Below are 14,402 nucleotides of genomic sequence, written 5' to 3'. Positions count from 1 at the left end.
TCACATGCCTCCAAAGTTCAATCCAAAAGAATGAAGTCCTTTGCCAGAAGGTTCTCAGGAAATATGTCAGATGTCACATGGCTTAAGCAATATTTCCAGGTAGTCACGCGATGGAGTGTAATCGAAGTGAGGTTACACAACATATTTTGCACACATCTGCCATCCAACATGCCGTTCCACTATGGACATAATCTTAAGCAAATATGTCTCAAGCAATCTTATGTTTTTCTTTTTGTTTATAGCACTTTTTACATGCATTGCCCCAAAAAATTATATCATCAAATATGCCCTTTATAAAAAAGAAAAAAAATCAAAAGAAAATGCATAATGGTAAGCTTCTACAATTTTCCCTAAATAATTTGTGGCAATATAAAATTTTAGACAATACCATGTAAAATACCATTGGCTGCATTCAGTAGACTCAGCAGTTGTAACTGAGCAAATTGGTAGCTGTTACGTAGCAACCTGAATCTTCCAAACGACAAATGACACTGCATTGGAATAAAAAGCCTCATTGGTCAGTTTCAGGTAGCGTAAATGAAAGATTATCAAATGTGACGTCAAAACACCAAACACGTTCCAAAAGAGCACTACCGTAGAGGGCATTCAGCAGAAAAATACTCAACAGCTCCAAAACTGTTGAGTCTGCTGATTATTATCTGCAATTATCTGAATTTTCTCAATACATAAACAAATATAACAAAAACACTGATTTCTTTAAAAAATTACTAAAAATATGTAAATAAATAAATGTATTATGAATCATGTAAAACTTAAATACAAGGTATATCGTATAGTATTTAAAATTTAAAAAATACATAAATCGGTATTTTTGAATTGATAAATTTTTTCATAAAATCAATTTAAAATGTATTTCATACAAGTAAATTCAAGTGTTCCCTATTTAAAACAAATTTGAAAATTTAATGATAGCTCTTTCGATAACTTTCAGTAACAAGAAAAGAGCGCCTCTATCGGTAAGAAAAGATTTGGCGAACGATCAATAGGAGAATTGGGTATCGCCATTTAGCAACCCGCGAGATTATTTCAACTAAAGGTAACTAATTTAATAAAATGAATTCATCTCGATGTATCTAAACAATAATTTTAAAGCTAACAGATCTTTTAAAATAATCAGTAATTATATAATATAAAGTTTTCCGTATTAACAACTCTGTACATCGGTTCAAAGGACAATGAGATTGACGCCATTTTGATAGTGGAGCAAATGTTAAGTTAGAAATGTAAATTCTTCACTTCTTTGTACGTTTCCATAAAACCAAAACTGATTTATTGAATATGTGCGAGTTTAAAATTGTTGAAGAGATGTGATATTAACGTAATTAATAGAATCAGTATTACATAGAATCAAAATGGCGGGTAACGAAGAACACAAAGAAAAAAAATGAGATTAGCTGTTTATTTCATTATATTTGAAAGGGTAAAATGACAAGATAGACACGAATGCTTTATGAAATTTTCTGTTTTGTACGTAATGAAATATGAAAAATTTGCTCTGATGAATTAACTCATTATCAGTTCATTATTAAATTCAACTTTTGATTAGTTTCGGTCATTACATTATCAAATTTATAAAAAAAATTTTTAGATATGTGTGTGACATTATATTGTGACTAATGTTTATTATTTAAAATTTACTACGAAAAAGATACTTTAATATTCATATGTTGATTATTGACCTCTAAAGCCATGTGATTATTCACTCGAGTCAAGTTTTTAATCTATTCGTAATAAACACAAATGTATTTTGTTTTTAATTTCTATATGATCTTAGTATGAAATATCCTATAAAATAAGTCATGAAATTTTTCTAAATAATATGTAGAATTTATTAAGTGTGAACTAGCCACTGTGGCTACTCTGCTAAATTAGTCAATGCATCTTTGACAGTGGGTGAAGTTTAAAGAGCGCTGTGCTTTTAACACTTAATTGGCCATTTTCGTATGTGGAAGGTTGAAAGTGGAACCTTTTACCTTTTAACTTCTTCATTAACTGAGCCAAAACATTAGTTTTCTTTAAACTAATTTGCTGTTAAAAAGGCATTGATTACTTTGGGTGTAGAATTTCAATTTCTTGGATGTTTTATAGCACAAAAGTGGTAATATTGTATTAAAACATAAAATTTGGTTATATAGTCTTTGAAAGATTGATTGATAGGTTTCTTTTTGATGTAGATTATAGTGACTTAAAAAGTCAGATTGGTTTTATCCCAATTTTTTGTAGTTATTCATTTTCATTGCTTACTTTCTATTTTGAGAGTTTTTAAAAACAAATATGATAGTAAAGATATTTGATTTTATTAACATCCAGTGATTGTGATATATTTAATATTATCAACAATTTGAAAGAGACTATTTTAACAAATATAAACTATAACTATGGATATTCAAAATGTACACACAAAAACTTTTGTTAGCAGCAAAACAGTTTAATTACACTTTTGGCTTTTTTTAAAGACCATTTTCGTGGATCACTAGCATTTACTGTTATATTCTATTCTTTTATTTTGTTCAGTTCTGTATTTTACCTGAAGATGGTCTTTAAAAAAGGCTTAAAATGTTTATAATTAAACTGTTTTGCTGCTCACAAAGAGTTTTGTATGAATTTTGAAATCATTCTTTTAATATTTCAGCTACATGTACACTAGACTTTCAGCTAGATTTGCTCTAGCTAGAGCTGTACATAGTATAGATAAGTGTTTCTCAACTTCTAACGAATCGTCACCCCCTTCAACGTAGTATCGCCCCATTTAATAAAACCATTACGTAGTATCGCCCCTTCAATAAAACCGTTACGTAGTATAAAACAAATATGCGTACTTCTAAACCAATATCTGGCGTGAAAACTCCAAACAAAGATTGGCAAACGCTTTCGATGCCCCTCCTGGGCTCTTCTTCAGGCCAAATTTACAGGAGTTTGGTAGAAAGGGCCTATTCCCACTCTTCCACAACCTACGCTCTACAACAAGAATTAGCGTATATTAGAGAAGTTGCTAAAGACCACGGTTATGGCAAAATAATAAACAAATTATGTAATCAGCGCCTTCACATAAACAGTAAAACGGATGAAGAAAAGAAATCAGGAACATATGGAAAGGGTCCCGGTAACGTACAACCCGCAAATGAAAAGGATATATAATTCAATTGCAAAGAAAAAAGGAATTAGAATTACATACAGAAGAAACCCTTCCATATATAATTTATTAAGAAACGGAAAAGACACCCATAACTCGAACAGACTACCGGGAATATACACCATTCCCTTAATAGATGACAGATGGCAGAGGCAACTAATTTACATAGGATCTACTAAACGTCCGTTAGCCACTAGAATAAAGGAACATAAAACAGATATCACCACAACAAATATACAACAGCATTGTCTACATATGCAACAAACCCGGACATAACCCCGATTTTTAATGAAGCACGAATCATCCACACCACTCGTCATCAGGAACATCTAAGAACCTTGGAAGTGATGGAAATCTACAAAGCAGATCGCAAATCAACCTGCATCAATCTTAAAGAAGAAATGAATCTTTCAACAGCATGGCAGTATCTATTTGATGAGGAATCGTAATTTATTATACGATACACGAGAATATTATGAGATACACACATCATATCGCTACTAGTTAAAATTATTTTTAGAAATGGCACGTGATTAGTTAAAATCGTATCGTTACTAGTTAAAATTATATTTTTAGACACGGCACGTGATTATAAGATACACAAGATTATGAGATGCCCACAACATATCTCCACGAATATTAATTATAAAGAAATTATAATTTGAAAGGCACATGATTACCTTCCTTTTTTTTGAAATTCTAGTAACTGATCACGTTCTTATTTAAAAACATTCGATTAAAGAATCCAGTACAGTAAATTTGGCCTGAAGAAGAGCCCAGGAGGGGCATCGAAAGCGTTTGCCAATCTTTGTTTGGAGTTTTCACGCCGGATATTGGTTTAGAAGTACGCATATTTGTTTTATATATAACTCGGTGTGGGAGAAATCCTTGGCCGTTACGTAGTGTTGAGCAGATGGTGGAGTATTGGCTCCATCATCCACTCAACACAAAAACGGTTACATGAGCATCAATTAGATATTAAAAATAAAAGGCACACCACTGCCTTGTTGGCCATCGTTACCGACCCTGAAATTCGGGCGGACTTCCAAAACACCAGGGTAATCAGACAGGCGTGTCATATTGATCACATCCTGAGATTTGATCTCAGGATGCCTGGGAGGCCTGGGAGATTTATAAAGCCAACATTGGGGGCACCTGAATCAACTTTAAAGACTGAGAAATGATCGCGCAGGCATGGAGGTACTTGTTCGAAGAATTCGAACTGGGACAAGCAGAGGGGTGAAATGTGATACGTGCATTATTTACATCTCGGGCGTCATCATTCCAATGGTCAAGAGGAGACACTGTTTAGTCACCACCTGAAGCTGACCTTGGTGGAGGTCGAAAACGTTTGTGAAGATTGTTATAGGATACAACACTTGTAAAAAAAAGGTTTTGTGGATTCCTGAGCAAGTCTTTTCTCCAGAGCTGTTAAATTTATTTAGCTGACTGAGTTCTGTAGAGTTGTTCTTAGGCCGTTGGTGTAGGAGTTGTCCCCAGCCAATGTTGTGATTAACTGTGTAAGGTTGTATCCAAATTTAAATACTTCTGGAAACAAAGACTTTCTCAGGGTCCGGGTGGTGCAACTGGCAAGCGTACCACATGGCAAATGGAGGTTGCAGGTTCAAGTCCAGCCCTGGGTCAGTTTTTTTCCAGAAGGTTCTAAATTATTTATTAATTTAATTTAGAGATAGTGCCTAACACCTACCTTTACTGGCAAATTAATTTGTATTAATTATTTAAATTTGTTGAATTGTAGCTCTATCATTTAGGCAATTGTTAGATGTTTTTAAAAATGAATTTTTGGATACCATTTATATTATGTAAATGTCAATTTATCATCATTAATATACCAATAGTGACTATTTCTATTTGTAGTTAAATTTTAATTAAAAAAATATTGGTTATTCAATGGCTACTTTTGAGTTAGTGACATTTGCATTGTGGCATTTTATAGTGGCACCTTAAATAAAAAGGGTTATACTCTTTGTTAACATGTGGAATTGATGCTATTATTGAGTGTTGCTAGTGAAGAATGATAACTTATTTGATCCTAGTGTTAAGTTAAAGAAGTAAAAATTAAATTACAGTAGAGTGTTGATTATTGAATCAATTGGGGACTGGGGTTGTTTGGAAAATCAATTTTTCGGATAACCGATTATGTACAAAAAAATATGTTATTAATATTAGTATATCCCAATAATAGTATATTAATATATCCCATGTTTAAATTTTTCTCTGTTGTGTGTAGCTTTGCGTAGAATTTTCGTCGATGTTAAGCCTAACGAAAATTTTATATAATATAATATGGCTGTTGTTAAGCTTAACAATAGCCACGATTATTATTATTATCGTGGCTATTGTATTGTTAAAAATTATTTTTTTATTTTGTACAAGCAAAATAAATATATTGAAAAATATAAAAACAAAAAAAATTATACTTTAGAAGTTAATCTAGTATCAAAAACGTTCGATTCAGCATGACACACAGTCCTCAGAAAAACACCACACAAAAGTGCCAGTGCTGCCAGCTAAAACACACACATCAACAAAAAAAAATATTGGAGTAGCCCAAGATAGAGCCAAAGATTGCAGTGCCACAGCACTAGCGAAAATTTAAATTTGCCGACTGAAATTCTTTCGGATAACTGACGTTTTGGATAAACGATGCTCTACTGTATATATCTTACAACAAAACTTATGATTAACTATGATCTACTTAAGAAGATAGAGATGTAATGTAAGAAAGAGAATAGAAAATAGAGATGAAGGAAAAGTCGGGTACCCAATGATTTTGGTGTTGTTCACGGTGATATTGGTACATTAGACGAATCACTTTCTATTCATGGTGAATGTTAACCTCTTTCCTTAAAAACTGATATTAAGTTAGAAGAATATTTTTTCCAATGTGTCTATGTTTCGTAATCCTGGTTTTCACTTCATTTCTCCAATCTCTTTGTTCTTTTCCTTTCGTCTCCACACGGTGCCAAAAATCCACTGGAGAGCCTTCATCATGAAAGAATGAATTTGTGGTCATCCTTATACCCTTAAGGTCGCATACCTTCTCATTGTTTCAAAGGGATCACCTGTTGATACTTCATTAAACACAAGTCCGGAGAAAGTTCCAGAAGGAAAGACAAAGGAAATATTTATTGTATTCAAAGAATAAACTATGACTATACAATTATGGCATATAGCCACAGTTCATACAACAATAATAATTGTAATAACCCTGAATAATAGTATAAAAGATGAGCAATTAGTCAGTGAGCGGTTTGAGAACATGCTGTATCAGAACTATAAAATCCATAAATGAGGAACTGGTTAACTCTTTAACCCCCTAAATGTGTAAAATTTATTTTTAATTAATGAAAACTTTTCTTGCAATATATTACTATATTAAATGGGCAATTATTTATTGTGGCATCATCACAATGCTGGGCTGCAATTTTTAATTTATTTAATTTAAAATATATGCTCTCGCTTCAAATTAGTAATGGCTTGCCCTGTACAACATACTTTTCCTTTAACAATAGAATAATGCCGGTCATCTATCCAACACCTTATGGAAATTTTTGAATTGAAATAACTCTGCTTCCAGTTTGAATTGGAAGTTCATAGAGTTAACTTGTTCAGAAAAATTCTAACAAAAATTAATAGAATATGAAAAGTTTTTGACAATTGTTATAAATTTTTATTAGGCTAACATAAAAATATATAATTAGAAATTAAAATACAATTAGCAAAATTAATTTTGTATATGTTACCAGCCAAACTAGTTTATCCTATGCATGTCAGGATATACTAGTTTAGCCTAGGACAATCTAGTTTGGCCTAGGCTGAACTGATTTAAAATTATTATTTAAGTCGGGCCTGGCCAATCCAAATTGTTTCGCGGGCCACTTTGATCACGAGTAACATTACAATGGGCCACAATTTAGGCAAAGATACTTTTAAAAAAGTAAAACAAATACAAAGTGAATAAGATTTTATTGTTATAGCAAGAGTTCGTACTCGCACTTGCACATTATAACAATAACACATGCAAATTTTCATTTATTTAATTGTTTTGGTATATACAAAACGGAAAATGAAAGTTTTAATAGATATATAATATCTCTTAGCGGGCCACACAATTTAATGTGATGGGCCGCAGGTTGACCAGGCCTGATTTAAATATATTAATGGTTAAAATAAAATTAAAAGGCAATCAAGTAGATGAACAATATTTATTTAAACATACTCTACTTAATTATAAAAAACTGTATTGATTAGAATTGACACAACGCTTGTACAAAACTATAAAATAAAAATAAGCTAATCATTACTTATCAGTTTGTATTTTTTTTTATTAAGCCATGCACTTTTAAAGGTAATTAACTTTCGAAAATATTTTCAAAAATTCAAATGAAATAATAAAACTAACTTTTAAAGTCAAACTAAAATTAAAAATGAACTTGTTTGTGTTTCTTAGTGTAACATATAAAATACTTAATCTTTTATTTATTTTTACAGGGTGGGTTAAAGTGTACCTAGGTAACCCCAATGCTGGCACTTCCGACTGTTTGTGTGTTCATGCTCCTGGTGGACTCCTCCCAGAGGGGAGCCGCCGGCAGGCTGCCCATTGTTTAATGTCACTAGTTATTGATTCACGGTAGTTCTTGTACAAAAGAAAAAAAGGAAACATCTACTAAAAATGTAGTTAACCTAACCAAACCAACCTAACCGAAGCACCGCCATTGGGGTTACCTAGGTACACTTTAACCACCGGGTGTACTGTGGTGGCATTTCGAATTACACAAAATCATTTTTTTTACACTGGCCCCTATTTGTAGTACATAAATCAGTTCGGCCTAGATCAAACTAGTTAAGCGTAAAGTATTTAGGCCAAACTAGATTATCCTAGGCTAAACTAGTATATCCTGACATGTGTAGGACAAACTAGTTTGTCCTGAAATTGGGTTTGGCCAGTAACATATATAAATGTAAAGCTTAAGTAAATGTATGCTTTAGAAATAATGCTGTTTAAGCATTCAATATAAGCTTCTGATCTCTATTATCTATTAATTTTCAATAAATAACTACAAACCTCATTGACTTTTTTCTGTTAAAATTACAGATTCATCACACACCTTTTTGATTTTTTATTCAATCAATGCAAAATTTCCCTGAATGCATTTTGGCCTGTTCAAAAGCTCTCCTTAGTTGGGTAACTTATATATACATTCGACACTGTGGTGTTATAAATAAATATCTATAAAAGAATCTGACAAAGTAAAAATACAATATTCATAAACTGACAATTGCCATACATTTTTTTATTGTGTTCAACAACAATGACAATTCAAACATCCATAAAAATTGATTTCAAATGTATAAAACACCATAACTGTACTCAGAGTTAATTTCATACTTCATATAAATTTAGTTCTTGATTGCATTTTTTTTATCTTGGTGTATTATTCTCTTCTGTAAATGTAATACACCAGTGACGTGCCGTCGTTGGAAGCGGTGGATGCGCCGCTTCCCTTGTATTTTCTAAAAAATAAATACATATTAATTTTAATTATGTGAAAATAATTGCATAATATTTTATTATAATCGCATTATGTATCTTATTACAAATTTCTTTACTACATGTGAAAAAAAAAGATAAGATTGCTATTGTATATTCGAATATTAGTGGCAGAGTGGAATCTCTGTATTGTCAGCATCCAAAAAGCCAGATTCACGCATACACTTTACAGAGCACCAACCTCACCTGGTTTAGCTGGTGGAAGCCTAGGACCCTGGCTGGATGCTACACATTTAACGCATCCAATTTTATCCAGGACCAGTTCTGGAATGTTAGCTGCTCGATTACATGAATCACGAGTAGATTTATAACTTAACCCAACCGATAGGAATNTTATATTCAAAAAACGGCTAATATCGTTAATGTTTAAATTTAAATGTATGGTTCGAATTCTCTATTCGATTTTGGATTGCCTGAAGACGACGTGCATATTTACGTCGAAAGCGCTCGCAACAATAAATTATTTTTAATTATATTTAACGCCTCATAGTCTGAAGTTTTGGAAGAAGTTTTGATTGAGATAACTGTTGGCGTGACATCCAACCCCAGTACTTAATACTCCTAACAAGTTCTGTATAGTTTACAGGTGTTAAAAAAATCCATTAAAATATTTGATATTTTTATTCCGCTCTCTGATTTTATATTACTGACGAATTTCAATGTTAAACCAGTGATTTTACGATTTCGTATATTCCATCTTTAAGGGGATGTAGAAAAAAACTTGTACAATTCTTGTATAGTGTTAAAAAATTAACTGTTACTTTGACAGTGTCATTTACAACTAAATTTAATGAATGAGAGAGATGCACGAGATACAGAAAAAGCTCTAGAATTTATTTTCCTTAAATTTATGATTTATGTATCCATCTGTCATAAAAATTTGTCTTTCCACTTTTTTCCCGCGACTACAATTATTCAAATACAAAGCAACTGGTTTTGACTTATTTCTACTTAAGTAGTTAAATAATTAAGAGATTAGGGAATTGGGGACATAAACAAAACCCTAATGAACAAGTCGGAATTTTACTTAAAAGCTTAACCGAACCAATTTATAGCCGAGTACAGTGGAGACTGATTTCTTCATATTATTAATGTAATAAAGAAATTTTCCAGTTCAATGAGAGTGATCGAAAAGTTGTAAATTTTGGAAATTTTTGAGGACACTTGGTCCTAAAACAAATTAGTTAGAAAACAAATGACTATTAAGTTTAACATATTTAGATTTTTACAGCTATGGTGAGAAATGCTTACAGCCGGTTGCAGAGATAACATTTAGAGACCGACGGCGGTTTACAGATCGGGTAGACAGCTGTTCAGAAAAATTTCATTGCAGAGATGGCATTTCTCACCTGCCACAATGTAGGCAGCGATTAGAAACAAGTTATTTAACCTATTTTCTAGACTCACTCGACAGCAGGTTTAGAGGGCTTTTCAATTCGAGTGGTAGCTTTGTTTGTGGAAAAGCTTAGACAAAACCGATATCGTTCCTTTGGTAAATGTTGTAAACAGTACAAATCGACAAAATTATTCATTAATTAATTGCTTGGAGCAAAAACAACAAAATTAAATACTTTAAATTTGTTTTTAAATGTTCCAATTTCAATATTCAAATGAGTGAAGACTTAAAACTTCAATTAATTTAAATCAGATACATTTATTTACAATTCGAGTATCATGTCAGTTATAAAACGTTAATGCATTTCGGAGTCATTGTACTGTTAAACACACAAGACAATTTTAATATTTACAGAAATCTGTTTATAGATATTTAAAAAATGTAATATTAATTTTAATAATAAAATATTTAAAGTTATTCATTTTGACAGTAATAAGATGTCGAAATAATTCCTTAAAAATTATTCCGAAGATGAATTTTGAATTTGGTATAAATTTTCTAAATATGGATTTGTTCATATTTTAAACTGTATTGGCGATGAAATTAAATATTGAAATGGAAAAGGATTGTCATTAATTGCCGAACAATGGTTTTGACGGCCTTAAGATTTTATTTCTGGAAGCTTTCGGAATATAGCTGGCGACCATTTCTGACGTCACAAACGAATAACCTGATTGGCCGAACAACTCCTAAAACAGGGGAGTAATAGCGAAGTAAGTAAGAGCCAATGTTTTGCAGAAGTTCGTTTAGAGAACGGTCAGAAATAGGCGATCGCTGTCTTTGCAATGCATTTTAAACCACGGTTCAGCCAGCCAATGTCTATAGGCCGTTCTGTTGATAAACGTTGTTTAACGTAAACTCTGTCTCTGCAATCAGCTGTTAAAATCTACAACAGCCCTGTTGCGTCCTTTGAGATATACTAGTGATGCGACAAAAAAGGCATTTGACATTGACTGGTATTGGCACCCTGGGGCAGTTCATGTGTATGCATGCTCTGCAACCGTCTTCGATTCCATCCATTAGCCACTTGTAGGGAGCTATTTGACTAAGTGCATTGTTTTAAGATTTAAAAAGTAAAGAATATTTTATATTTTTATGTACATTTCTTTACAAAGCGATATTTAATTATAATTTCTTTTAAAAGTATATTCATACAGTTGAAGAATATTTTGTACCAGATATGTACTGGTACAACCACCACACACTTTATTTCACCAAGTAAGTTTTTATTATTTTATTTTTAATTGTAGCCCTTATATCGTGGCTAGTGATTGTAATTGAATGTAATTGTGATATTAAAAATGCATTTAGAGAAGTCTACAGTTTTTACTGGCGTACCGAATAAATGATACAAATGGACCCTAGACCATCATTGATGTGCAATTGAGTGATTGCCCCTGGATGTCGGCTTCTTACAGAAACACAGCTTCCCTATCATCAAATGTCACAGCACGCCACTGTAATACACCATTTAATTGAAACCATCATATTTTTAGTTGAACTGTCTCTTGACTTTCATATTGCATCAGTTATGTAAAGTACTGTACTGTACATTTATTTCATTAAACTAAAATGGAATTAACACAAATAACATTACGATACTCAAATATAAAATATAATTTAAAATAATTTTCAATAAAGGTTACATACAAAGCTGTGTGATGAATCTGTAATTTTAATGGAAAAGCCAATGATGTTCATAGTTATCATTGCAAATTAGCTGTCTAAGTAATTTGTTGTAATTGTTATTGATATAGAATTTTATCAATTAATGATTGATATTTCAACAATATAAGTTGCCTGTTATTGACTATTGTACAGTATCATAACATTTATATTGATTTTACTGATTTCGTGATATCAAACATTATTAATGATTGCAAATATAAACATCCATAAATCTGATTTTTAGATTAAAGCCAAATGATTGCCAGATTATATTGGGCTATATTAATGCTATTAATAATTAAATGTTAATTTGGCCTAGAGGTAGGTGTTACATGCTTCTTGATGATAAATTTAATAGTTATAATTAAATTAATATTTAATAATTTAATTTTAAAGCTGTTTATCCTATTATTATAATTTTTAATATTAAGGGTTTATTGAATGTGTGGTTATAAATTGGTATGATAAAATTATTAATTTACAAAATTATAACATTTAATACCAGTAATTAATTTAGAAGGTTGTAGAAGTAAAGAATCAGTCGAAACTACTATTCTAACCCATGTGCCATAGTGAGAATTATAGGATGTGGCCTCTGAGTCATTCTCTGTTGGTGCCATGAGTAACCAGTATGGTCATATCAAAATTAATAGTTCTGGAAGTGAAGAGTAGATGGAAGTCTGGGTAGTGTAACTGGCAATACATCTGCACAGCAAGTGGGAGTTGTAGGTTTGAGTCCTGCTGATTCTTTCTTCCAGAACTTTTAAAATTAATTATTAAATTTATCAAGAGATAGCACCTAATGCCTATTTTAATACCTAATGTAATACCTAGGTCAAATCACATAGTATTTAATTATTAATAGTTACGATAACATAGCCCGATTTATTCCAGCATTCATTTGGCTTTAATTCAAATATAACATTCTGGAATATAAACATTTCAAATGTAGAAAGCTGGATGATTAAAAATAAAAAATAAACAAATACATAAATTAAAAATGCAAAGTAAAATATTATACATAAAAAAAATAAAATTTGAGGTTTGGAGTAGGGTGTGAACTTGTGTTGGAATTTTAATAAAGTCGGGCCAGGGAAATCTAACTTTGACTCTGACACTCATAGAAATTACAAAATTTAGACAAAACAGGAAAATGAACATTTTTGGTGAAAGAAAAACATCACATTATAGTAGCAAAATTCTTGTATGTTAAGAGAGAAAATGTTAGTCTTGAGATATGAGAAAAGATTTCAGTTTGTCAGAGTAAAGATGCAGTGTCAAATTGAACATAAAAGATAAACTTTTCTTGCAATCTAATTTGGTCTAATTTTACCTGGAGACAAAGATTCAATTGGAAAGTGATGAAAAGGAGTCAGAATTAATCAAAATTTTGGTAACAAATCCATTAAAACCCCCAAATTTCAAAGATTGATTTAATCTCCCAACTTTTCAGCACAAAGCCTGTCCATCTTGTGTTTTTGCTGCTGTCACCACTCTGTTTCATTGTCATCTCTGCCTCTAATCTGCTGTTGTCATCGCCATTTTCTGATTGACCATTCTCCTCCTTCGTCCAAATTTCCAGTGATGTTGCCAGGGGCTGATGGACTGTCAAGAAATAACTGTGAACTGTCATTTTTAGCTTCAAACTTTTGTGACTTGTTTCAAGAGGAATTACTCATAAACATGTAAACCTATGTTTTTGTCAAATAAATTGGTTCAGTTGTAAAACTGTAAAAAGATGACTTGACTTGTGTCAGAGTGTGCCATACTCGCTCATCTATCCTTGCTCCTCTTTCATCTTGATTTTGAATAATCCCCAAATTGAGCACGACGTAAAATAATATAAGAAAAATATGACAAAAAGCATAAACATATACTAAGCCAAATGATTGTCGTAATTAATCAGGCTATTAAAAGTTGATATATGGCTACACATATATAGAACAAACAAAAATATAGGGGGAAAAGGAAAAAACAATACTAGTGAATATAATAAGATTGGTGCCTGTACAGATACCAGGTTGTTCAATAAGTTTTGTCGTTCGATAAGAAAAACACGATTTTATGGTTTGAAATACATTTTATTATTCAATATAATCTCCCTGAACTTCAATACACTTGTTCCAGTGATCTTCTAATTTATGGATTCCATCCCTAAAGTGAGAATCCGGAAGACTGTCGAAATACGCATCCACGGCTGCTATTACCTCTTCGTTCGATGAAAATCGTTTCCCACGCATGAATTTTTTTAGATGTGAGAACAGCCAGAAGTCAGAGGGAGCTAAATCTGGCGAATAGGGAGGATGTTGCAACAATTCGTATTTTAATTTACTGATTTTCGCAATGGTTTTTTGAGCTGTGTGAGAGGGGGCGTTGTCTTGATGAAAAATGATTTTTTTCTTTTTTAAACCAGGTCTTTTCTCACGAATTTTTACATCTAGCTGGTCCAAAAGGTTACAATAATAATCTGAGTTTATTGTTTTACCAGTTTGGAGGTAATCCACAAACAAAATTCCTTTTGCATCCCAAAAAACTGATGCTAACACCTTCTTGGCCGATTTCTGGACCCTAACACGCTTCGGAGCCGAAGTACCGGGTTCACACCACTC

The 14,402-nt window shown here is 32.0% G+C and overlaps 1 long non-coding RNA gene across 1 annotated transcript in view; it reads left to right on the top strand.

Moving 5' to 3' along the window:
• Window positions 1–957: 957 nt before the first annotated feature.
• The window catches only part of LOC111640113, a 36,359-nt gene continuing 22,914 nt past the window's right edge, over window positions 958–14,402 (top strand). Inside the window, exon 1 of the long non-coding RNA XR_002759217.1 lies at window positions 958–1,057. This is a non-coding gene — a long non-coding RNA (uncharacterized LOC111640113). The remainder of the gene's footprint in view (window positions 1,058–14,402) is intronic.

The sequence above is a fragment of the Centruroides sculpturatus genome, unplaced genomic scaffold (genome assembly GCF_000671375.1).
Source record: "Centruroides sculpturatus isolate CEXI.00-Female unplaced genomic scaffold, Cexi_2.0 scaffold1405, whole genome shotgun sequence".
Taxonomy (NCBI): domain Eukaryota; kingdom Metazoa; phylum Arthropoda; class Arachnida; order Scorpiones; family Buthidae; genus Centruroides; species Centruroides sculpturatus.
This window is presented reverse-complemented; position numbering and strand designations above follow the sequence as displayed.